This window comes from Eriocheir sinensis, chromosome 4 (assembly GCF_024679095.1).
Source record: "Eriocheir sinensis breed Jianghai 21 chromosome 4, ASM2467909v1, whole genome shotgun sequence".
Lineage (NCBI taxonomy): Eukaryota > Metazoa > Arthropoda > Malacostraca > Decapoda > Varunidae > Eriocheir > Eriocheir sinensis.
Window position 1 is genome coordinate 21,534,260 of NC_066512.1, and position 11,393 is coordinate 21,545,652.

The following is an 11,393-nucleotide window of genomic DNA, read 5'->3' on the forward strand; positions in this document are numbered from 1 at the left end:
CTCTCTCCACACACACACACGGAGATTCATTTTGATGGAGAGTCTCCCATATGCAAAGGAGGAGGAAGAGGAGGAAGAGGAGGAGGGAAGATAACTTGTGGAGGAGGAGGAAAGGTGGAGAAGGTCGATGATAGGTGCTAGAAGAGGAGGAGGAGGAGGAAGGTACATTTGGAGGGAATTTAGTGCTAAGATGCTTGGGGAGAAAGGGACGTTAGGAATAGAAGTGAAAGGGGCGTAATGGAGGAAGGGATGGAAGGGGGAGGGGATGAAAAGAAGATGAGAGAAGAGGGGAAGGAGAGTGGATGTATGTATGGGCGAAGGAAAAGAAGATAGAAAGAGAGGAGGAAGAACGAACGAAAGAGGGATAGGGCGGAAGGAAGAGAAGGGAATGCAAATAGGAAGAAGCGGGAATGAAAAGGGGAGGAGATGAATTAGATGGAAGAAATGAGGAGAGAGGGGACATAATGTATGGACGAAGGAAAAGAAGGGAGAGAGAAAGGAGGAAGAAGGAACGAATGAGGGGTAAGGCGGAAGGAAGAGAAGGGAATGGAAAGAGGAGACGAAAGGAGAATGAGAGGAAGAGCAGAAAGGCGGAAGGGATGATAAAAAGGGAGAGAGCAAGGAACGAAGGAAGAGTAAACGAAAGAGAGGAAGAAACGAAGGGAGGGTGAACGGAGGAGAGCAGAGGAGTGAAGGAGGAAAAAAAAGAAGAAAGTAAGGACGAAAAAGGAGAAAAAGCAGGGAACGAAGGAAGGAGGGAATTGAAGGAAGGATAAAGGGAAGACAGAAAAGAACGAAAAGGAGGAAAAGCAGGAAGAGGAAAGAAAGAAGGAAGGAAGGAGAAACCATACGAGGATACAAGAACCGAAGGGAGGGTTAAAGAAAGAGAGAAAAGAAGGAAAAGGAGGAAAAAAAAACAGAAAAGAATAGAAGGAAGGAAGGAGGAACCATACGAGGATACAAGGACCGAAGGGAGGATGAAAAGGAGGAGAGAAAAGAAGGAAAAGGAGGAAAAAAAACAGAGAAAAGAATATAAGGAAGGAAGAAGGAACCATACGAGGATACAAGAACCGAAGGGAGGATAAAAAGGAAGAGAGAAAGGAAGGAAAAGGAGGAAAAAAACAGAAAAGAATGGAAGGAAGGAAAGAGGAACCGTGCAAGAGTTCAATGAAGGAATGAGGAGCAAAATACCGACTTAAAACAACAACAACAACAACATCAACAACAACAACAACAACAAAAAAAAAAAAAAAAAAACTAATAAAAAAAGTCACTGGTGTTTCTCTGGTCGTGGTGGGAAGACTGAAGCTCCTAAACTAAGTACGAGGGAACAGTTCCGAGGAGGAGGAGGAGGAGGAGGAGGAGGAGGAGGAGGAGGAGGAGGAGGAGGAGGAGAACAATACCACGTGGAGGCCATTGTTGTTTGGGAAAGAAGAGTGAAATAATGTGATGCTAAATAAAGTAACCACAAAATCGTTATGTTCCAGAGAGAGAGAGAGAGAGAGAGAGAGAGAGAGAGAGAGAGAGAGAGAGAGACGGATGGGCTTTGGGAGGCTTGTATGCAACATGAATTAAAAATAAAAAGAAAGAGAAACAAAAATTAAGCTCAGAAGAAAGAGGAGAGAAAAACAAAACATTGCTTCCTCCGCAGATTATTATGGATGAGAGAGAGAGAGAGAGAGAGAGAGAGAGAGAGAGAGAGAGAGAGAGAGAGAGAGAGAGAGAGAGAGAGAGAGAGATACCAGAAGGGGAGGAAGGTTGAAGAAGGGTATTGGAATGAGAGCAACAATGGACCTTATTTTGGAATCCTCTTTAATACACTTTTACCTGTTACTTTTTCTAATAATTTCACCTGGTCATCCTGCCACGGCCCCTAATGAGCCCACCTCGCATAGTCCAGGCAACGGAGGACTTTGAAGAGTGGGTGTATGTAGATGGCGTTACTGTGAACCCAACCTAACCAAACCTAACCTAACCTAACCTAACCTAACCTAACCTAACCTAACCTGGAGGCCACGAAAAGGAGTATCACAACATTTCAATTTAATATGATCTAATGAAAATACAGGTGAGGAAAGCATCAGTCACCTTGTTTTAGTCTTTGCACAACGAAGATATAATGAGAAATAACTTACAACTCCGTATTCTTGCCGCTCTTCCGTTAAAGTGAAGCTGAGGTGCAGGAAATCAGTGTTAATATGATCTGATGAAAATACAGGTGAGGAAAACATCAGTCACCTTGTTTTACTCTTTGCACAACGAAGCCATAGTGAAAAGTAACTTGCAACTCCCTCCCCATTCTCGCCGCCCTGCCGTTAAAGTGAAGCTCAGGTACTGGAAAGTGGAAATCAGTGTTAATGTGATCTGATGAAAATACAGGTGAGGAAAGCATCAGTCACCTTGTTTTACTCTTTGCACAACGATGCCATAATGAAAAATAACTTGCAACTCCCTCCCCATTGTCGCTGCTCTAATGTTAAAGTGAAGCTGAGGTGCGGGGAATCAGTGTTGCGGCCTCGACCAAAGTAAAATTAGGATAACATTTGGCGCGAGAGATCCATCCATTAATTTACTTCATCGCATACCGTCAGCGGAAAGACTGCGTGAGCTGACTGACTACTGCAGCGACCAGACACCCGCCAGCTAAGTCGCATTTTTTTCTCTCAGCAAAGGAAGCCGCTCAAGGCCCCCCCCCCCCAAAAAAAAAGCCCGCAAATCACTGCTCCTAAATAAAAGCGGAAAGAGGAGTGGTCGAAACAGAGGTCATGAAGTAAGGGTATCAGGACACCTCTCCTCCCGAAATTGACCTCTTTTTCGGCCACCTCTTTTGATTCTTTTTTTTAGGAGCAGCGAGTAGCGGACTTTTTTTTAAATTATTGTTTCCTTTTTTGTGTGCCCTTGACCTGCCTCCTTTGTTATAAAAAAAAAAAAAAAAAAAAAAAAAAAAAAAAACACGTGCTCAGAAAACATAGTCCTGGAAAGCCTAATATCACTCGCCTTTCCACCACCTTGAAATAACGACGAAAGCATGGAGGGAGTCGCCAGGTTATCCCATCATGACCTCGTTCTGTAAGACATGAAATCAGGTAACCAGTGCCTTCATCGGTGTTGTGTATCCATAAGATGACATTACTTAAGTGAAGGATCATTTTACTCTGCTTCAAAGTCTTGCAAGTGAGTGGAGAGATGATATGCCCTCATGTGTGTTCTAGGCAGAGGAGGGAATGAAGGAGGAGAGGCAAGGGGCCAGATGGAGCGGTGGAGATAAGAGAACGGGAGATTTATAGCAAGGAAATGACAGTAGGGAGATAAGTAGGCAGGTAGGGATTGAAGGAGGAAGAGTTAGTAGTAGGTAAACGGAGGGTAGGTAGATAGGTAGAGAGAGAAAGAGGAAGAGTAAGAGAGAAAAAGTAAGGAAAGAGAAAGAGAGAAGTAGAAAGAGAAAGAGAGAGAAAGAAAGAGAAAGATAAATAAAGAAATAAAGAGAGAGAAAGAGAGAGAGAAAGAGAAAGAGAGAGAAAGAAAAAAGAAAAAGAAAGAAAAAAAAGAAAAAGAAAGAGAAAGAAAAAGAAAAAGAAAGAAAGCGAATGGATGAGAGAGAGAACAGGTGTGAGGGCATGGACACCGTTTGATGCCGTTAATTAGCTCAAGAATGTAATTATGGTACCGAGTTATTTCCATTTTACCCTTTTTCCTCCTTCCCCCTTTCTTCCTCCTCCTTCCTCCTCCTCCTTCTCCCCCGCCTTTGAGCCAATCGAGGAGGAGGAGGAGGAGGAGGAGCGTTTGAAGTGAAGGGTCTTTGATGGCTTTTCTCTTTCTCTCTCTCCCTCTCTTACATATTTTTTCTGTCCTCATGCACACACACACACACACACACACACACACACACACACACACACACACACACACACACAAACACAAACGCACACAGAATAGGCAGATAGAAAGGTAGATATAAACAGATTGAGAAATTTGAAGATAGATAGAAAGATAAATAAAGAAAAAAAGAGAGAGAGAGAGAGGAGAGAGAGAGAGAGAGAGCCGCTGGAGGAAATGTCTCACTTGGACTGGAAGGCCTCGTGAAGCAGGGTTTGAAGTGCCGCGCTAAAAAAAAGTTTGAATCATTTCCGTAATTGGGTATCGACAAGGCTCCTCCCCCCCATCATCGCCCCCCACCCCCTCCCTTTGCCCCGCCCTGCATGGCCCGATCGAGGATGTAAAATGGAATGACATAGTGAGCTTCAAGCATGTGTAGTATTAGTTGTAGATGTAGTAATCGTTAGCGGGAATTGTAAACGTTAGGAAGAGTTGAAATTTGAAGGTTAGAAGATTGATATGGAAAGATGGGAGTTGCTGATGTTGTTGGTGGTGGTGGTAACGTAACAGTGGTGATTTTGGTGGTGATGGTGATGATGGTGATAGTGGTTGTTTTGATTTTGATGTTAGTAATGGTGATGTTACTACTACCACTACTACTACTACTACTACTACTACTGCTACTACTACTACTACTACTACTACTACTACTACTACTACTACTACTACTACTACTACTTCTACTGTAACTGCATATTCTACTACTGCTAATGATAATAAATTGTTTACAAGTACCAGAATATATAAATGAATATTCCTCAAGTTAGGATTTGTAAAAGCCTTTCTCGAGTGCAAAAAAATGTTAAAACCTTCAAAATTAAAAAAAAAAAAAAAAAAAAAAACGTGGATGGAACATGTGCTTCGTAGTGAGCCAGGAGCAGCAGGGGAGTGAGGGAGTAATAAGATTAGCTCCTCAGCACTCCCGCCCCGCCACTCAGACAACCTTGGGAAAAGAAGGAAATAAGGAAAGAGGAGGGAAAGTAACACGAGGATAACGCATCAAGAATTAGAAGGAAGGTGTTGGAGTGACATTCTGGAGTACAAGACACCAACCCTCACTCTGGTGCTGGCCGTATTACACCATCACCACCATCACCACCACCACCATCACCACCATCACCATCATCACCACCACTACACCCCTTACTACCATTATCAAGACTGAGCAACTGCCCCATAACCGCCTACTACTACTACTACTACTACTACTACTACTTCGCCACTACTACTACTACCATTGCTACTACTGTGCTTTGGAGTCGTGAATTAGAGAAGGAAGGAGGAAAGAAACAAAAAAAGAAGTGCAGTAATGGATGTTCTAAACTTGAATTTGTGAAAAGCCCAATAACCTTGGTGGTTCCAGAGAGAGAGAGAGAGAGAGAGGTGATGAATAAGAGAGACAGAAGGAGAATACTGGGAGGGAGGGAGGAGAAGGAGAGAAGGTTGAGAAGAGGGGAACGGAGTAGAATCAACAAAAAAAAATATGACGGAAGTTCCATTTTTGTACGTGAAGTCTTAATAGCGGCGGCGGCGGCGGCGGTGATGGATACAGATGATGATGATGGATGAGGATGATGAAGATGATGCCAGATGATGGAGTCATAGGTGGAGTTTATGTTTGTCTTTTATCCATCGCCCTACTCCCCCTACTCCCTCCCCTACTCCCCAACTCCTCTTCCCCTACTCCCCAACTCCCCCCTCCCTTCCACTCCCTCAGATTCCACAAGGATGAAGATAAGGCTTTAAGGGACGTGTGTGTGTGTGTGTGTGTGTGTGTGTGTGTGTGTGTGTGTGTGTGTGTGTGTGTGTGTGTGTGTGTGTGTGTGGTTTCGTCTTCCAGCTTGCAAAAACAGCTCAACAAGCGAGAAAATGGTGTAAATAATTAGAAAGAGGAACAAAAGCAAGAAAGTGATTAGAAAGAAACAACAACAATAGCAGGAGTTCAAGTATAAGAACAGAAATAAAGGGTAGACACAGAGCTAGACAAAACAAACAGACAGATGGTACTTGACAGGGGGCCAAACAGGTACAGAACAGGAAACTGGCCAAAACAGACAGACAGACAGACAAAAAAGACAAATAAAAAAGACAGGTAAGCCACACACACATCTAACACCTAAACACACACACACACACACACACACGCACAGGTAAAAAAGAAAGAAAAGAAAACAAAATGGGTATGCTTTAAAAACAGTTTTGTCAGATTTACCTGAAGAGATGAAATGGAAGGAGGAAGGAGTTGAGAGGAGAGGGGAGAGGGGGAGGGAAGCTGGAGAAAGGAAGAAGATGGAGTGAAAGGGAAGGGTGTAGGAGTGGAAGAGGAAAAGGAGTTCGACCATGAGGAGATGGGAGAAAACATAGGAGGATGAGAAGAAGAGGGAAGGAGGGAGAGTTAAGAGTGGAAGGGAGGTGTCAAGGTAAGTGGAGGGGAGGAAGTTAAGTTTTGTTTGTCTTGGTGTTCGAGTTCGTGAGTGAATTCAAGGGTTTGGGTCGGTAGGTTTGAATCCTTTAAAGAGGGAAGGGGAGTCCTGTGTGTGTTTTTAGTACACAATGTGTTTTTGCTGGTTTGCAGTTTGAATTCAGGTATTAAGAGGTAGACTGCAATGGGATTGAGAGAAAGAAGTGATGGGAGGGAAGGAAGGGAGAAGGAAGGAACGAAAGAGAAGGAATGGTGTTGGAGAGTGAAAGTTAGTAAAAAGCCGGAGGGAAAAGGGTTGATGGAGGAAGGAAAATGACGAAAGCGAAAAGGAAAAGCAGGAAGGAAAGGGACAAGGCACGAGGGAAGGAGGAAAGGAAGCAGGAGGAAAGGAAAGGAAAGGACAAGACACGAGAGAAAAAAAGTAAGAGAAGAAAGGAGGAAAAGGAAGAAAAGGAAAAGAAAGGAAGGAAAAGGACAAGATACAGAGAACAAGCAAGGGAAAGAGGAAAAGGCAGGAAGAAAGGAAAAGGAAAGGAAAAGGACAAGACTCTGAGAGAGAAAAAGCAAGGAGAGAAAGAGAGAAAGAAGAAGAAAAGGAAAGGAAAGGACAAGACAGGAGATAAAAAGCAAGGAGAGAAAAGAGGAAGGAAGGCAGAAAGGAAAGGACAAGACACGAGAGAAAAAGTAAGGAGAGAAAAGAGGAAAAGGAAGGATAGGAAAGGAAAGGACAAGACACCAGAGAAAAAAAAGGGAGAAAAAGAGGAAAAGAAGGAAGCCAAGAAGAAAATTAGTGTGTGAAGAAAAGAGAGAATTTGGAAGAAGAAAGGAAGAAAGGGATGAATTAAGAAGGAGAAGGAAAACAATGGAAAGGAAAATGATTGAAAGGACAGAGACAAAAGAAAGGAACGGAGGAAGAAGTAATGAGAAGGAAGGACGAAATTGATGTGAATGAAGAAGAATAAAAGTCAAATAAAATAATGAAGAAATAATTAAAGATAGAAACGGGAAAAAAAGATGTTAAAAGATATATTGCAAAGGAATGAAGATATAAAGAACTTTGATATAAAGGAAAAAGGAAAGAATGAAGACAGGTTGGTAAAGAAGAGAGGAGCGAGAGGGAGATAGGGAAGGAAAGAGGTTGGAAGAGGAAGAAGGGGAGGAGATAGGGGAAGGAAAAGAGGTTGAAAAGAAGGAGAAGAAGAGAGGGAGGAAGATAGAAGGAAAGAGGTTAAGGAAGAAGAGAGTGGAGGGAGGGTAAAGGGAAAGAGAGGTTGGTAGAGAGGGAGAGACGAGAGGTAGGAAGGGAAAAAGAGAGGTTGGTGGAAGAAGGAGAGACGAGAGGGAGGAGAAGATAAAGGGAAAAGGAAAGGGGAAGTTGGTAAAAGAGGAGAGAGAAAGAGAGGGAGGAGATGAAGGAAGGAGGTTGGTAAAGAAGGAGAGACAGAGGGAGGGAAGATAGGGAAGGGAAAGAGAGGTTGGTAAAGAGGAGAGAGAAAGGAGGGAGGGAGGAGGTAAGGAAGGGGAAGTATGAAGAATAGTTTGGGAGGATTTAGCATCTTCCCCCTCTTTTACTTCCTCCCACAGTGAAAGGAACTCGGCAACTGTGGAAGCGACACTCAAAGATTTGACATCAACTCATGAGTCCAGTATTATAGTTTTTTTTGTGTAATGTTTAATCCAGCTTTATTATTTTGTGTTTTAGTTTACATTGTATATTAATGTTTCTGACCTTTAGCAATTTTCTTAAGGTCATTGCAGTTGAGGAGTAAAGTGTAAGAAATGTATTGGAGTACAAATAAGTACAGAGTTAGACCTTGAGAGAGAGAGAGGGAGAGAGAGAGAGAGAGAGAGAGAGAGAGAGAGAGACACAGAGAGTAATTTCTAATCCTTCTATTTTTGCTCATCATTGGCTTTTCATGATTCCTTTTTGGAGACTTAAAGAAAAACACAACACTTCACTCTCAGCTGTGTGTGTGTGTGTGTGTGTGTGTGTGTGTGTGTGTGTGTGTGTGTGTGTGTGTGTGTGTGTGTGTAAATTGTTCCCCATATTTTCTTAACCTATGTATATTATCATGTGTATTTTTTCTTTCTCTTTCCAGGTAAGACATAGAGGAAGTTACCTTCGCATCTTAATTCAACAGCCGCAGAATGCCTCCTCCTCCCTCCTCCTCCTCCTCCTCCTCCACAGTCATCACAACCCCTCATTCAGCCCTCACTAACAGTCCTTATCTCTTAGCTTCCTCCACTTACTCACTACTCCCTGAACCCTCTTGTATACTCCCCTATTCTCTCTCCCCTTCCTCCTTCCCTTACCCACTTTCTCTCTCTCTCTCTCTCTCTCTCTCTCTCTCTCTCTCTCTCTCTTCCACTTTCTGAGATCATCTTTTCCTCCTAACGTTCCATCTTTTTCCTCCTCAGTTCCACTTCACCTCTCCTTCCCACAACACACACACACACACCACACACACACACACACACACACAAACACACACATTTTTGTAGAAGCCAAAGTCTCTTTCCTCCTTCAGAAAGCAAAAAAAGAAAAAGAAAAAACGAAACGGAAAATATGGAAACAAAGGGAGGAGATATGGATAGGGAGGAGGAGGAGGAGGGAGGAGGAGGAGGAAGGAAGGAGGAGGAGGAGGTAAAGTGAAGGAAAAGAAGCAAGATAAGAGAACAATGACTGAAGGAGGAGGAGGAGGAAGTACAAGTAAGAGAAGACGAAGAAAGAGAGAAAGAAGAAGAAGAAGAAGAAGAAGAAGAAGAAGAAGAAGAAGAAGAAGGGGAACCAGGACGAGCAAGAACAAGTCGAGAAAAGCAGAAAGAAAAGAATAGGATGTAGAAGGAAAAGACGAAGACCGAAGGAGAAGGAGGAAAAAGAAGGAATAGGAGAAAGTGAGGAAAGTGAAGAGAAAAACAGAAAGGAAACATGGGAGTATGAGGAAGAAGAAAAAAGGAGAAGAAAAGTTAATAAAAATAGAAAAAGAAGGAGAAGAAGAAGAACGAGGAGAAGAAAAGAAGAAATTAAACATGAAAAAAAGTTGAAGAAGGAAATAGAGGAGAAGAAGCATGAAGATTGAAACGCAGAAGAAGGAAGAGGAGGAGGAGGAGGAGGAGGAGGAGGAGGAGGAGGAGGAGGAGGAAGAAGAAGAAGAAGAAGACGCTGGAGAGGGAAGAGGAAAATCAGGGAAAGGGGAAGAAGGAAGGCACTGAAGGAGGAGGAGGAGGAGGCTCTGGGGACGATGTATGGCGTGAATATTTACGTGTGAAAAGGTCGGCGAGGCATCTGGACCATGGTTTTTTTTAGGGGGGCAGAGGAGGGGCGTGAAAAGGTATATGTATGTATATATATGGGGAAGAGAGAGGTGGTGGGTGTCTCTCTCTCTCTCTCTCTCTCTCTCTCTCTCTCTCTCTCTCTCTCTCTCTCTCTCTCTCTCTCTCTCTCTCTCTCTCTCTCTCTCTCTCTCTCTCTCTCTCTCTCTCTCTCTCTCTCTCTCTCTCTCTCTCTCTCTTTGTGCTCCTCATTCAGATCCTCTTCTTGGCGTCCCTCAGGAAGGAGTTGCAGAATTTGCCTCCTGGTGATGAGGGAGGCATTCCTCTCCATACACCTGTCTTTTGTTATTTTTTTTAGTATGAGTCTCCCTTTATCTCGTTGTCCTTCCTCAGTTCTTTTCTCCTTCAACTGTTTCCTTCTATATATTTTTTCTTCAGTTTTTCCATATCCCTATTTGGCCTGTTTTCCTTTTTTTTCAACGTTTCTTCTGTTGTCGATTTATTTCGGTAATGCTCTGTTTTCATAGTTCTCTCGTCATTTTTGTATCATTTGAGTTTTGCTTGTCCATGTAATATGTTTCACTTAACTCTTAAGGTGAAATCAGGGACGTAACCACTGGGGAGCATGGGGGCAGGGGTACTTTCCGCCTTATAAGAAATCCAGTGGTATAGTAGAAGAGGGAGGTTAGTGAGCAGAAAGGTGATACAGAGTGAAGAGGAGAAAGGAAAGACAGTAGGTCCCCAAATTTTACTATAGTGTTAGTAGATGTTAAACGACTTTTCCGGGGAGTGTTGTAAGATCTAGAATATTTAGTCAGTTGGTAGTAACTTCAACTCTTAACTCTTTTGTATGAAAAAGTGTCAGTAGATGCTGTTGATTTGAGTCCCAGAGGGAGGAAGTAAGAAGCATAGTGAGAGCTCAAATTGGGAGGTCATCATCAGGAGTCAGATTGCGTGGAGGGAAAGTGCGTGTATTGTTGTGTCGGCGGATAATTGTAATGAAAGCACCGGAAATGAGTTCGTTGACCCTTGAATGAAGTGATTTCTCCACAGGGCCACTTTTGCACACTGTCAGGTCACTAAAGCTTTGATGTAAATATGTCCAACTATTAACAAGAAAAAAATAATATAGTGAGACCTTCAAGATGATATACTTATATATAAAGCAACAACCTAAAAGCAATATGGAGCACTTTCAAAGGTAAGAGAAGAGAATGAATAAGGGCGTTAGTGAGGGGAGAGAAGGGAGGAGATAGGGGGAAGTTGATCAGGGTTGTGGAGGAGGAAGAATAGGGGGAGGAGGTTAGGGAGAAGATGGAGGAGAGAGAGGGATGGAATGACTTGGTTACTAAAAAGTGGGAGGTTGAAGGAACTGGTTAGACAGAGTTTAGGAGGAAGAGGAGGAGGGAGAAAGGAAACAGGGAGGAAGAAGGAGAAGAGAAAGGAGGAGGAGATAAGGGAATGATGAAGGAGGGTAGAGGTAGGAGGAGAGAGAGAGAGAGGAGAGAAAGGGAATAGAAACAGGCTTGTTGAGAAGGAGAAAGGGAGAACAAGGAAGAGGAAGGAAGAAAGGGAAGAAAGGAGGAGGAGGAACAGGGTCATGGGAGTGTTAAGCATTGAGTCCAACAAGAAGAGGTGGGAGGAGAGGAGAAGGAGGTGGGGAGATGACCTGTAATGAGGCAAGTTATCAGTGTGAGGCTTGGGGGAGGAGGGGGGGCGAGGGAGGTGGAGGGGGGTGGAGGGAAGGACGAGGCCAAGGTATAAGAAAAGAAAGAAAGAGTCATGGGTAATGGAGGGGAAGGGAGGGGATATGTTCTCTCTC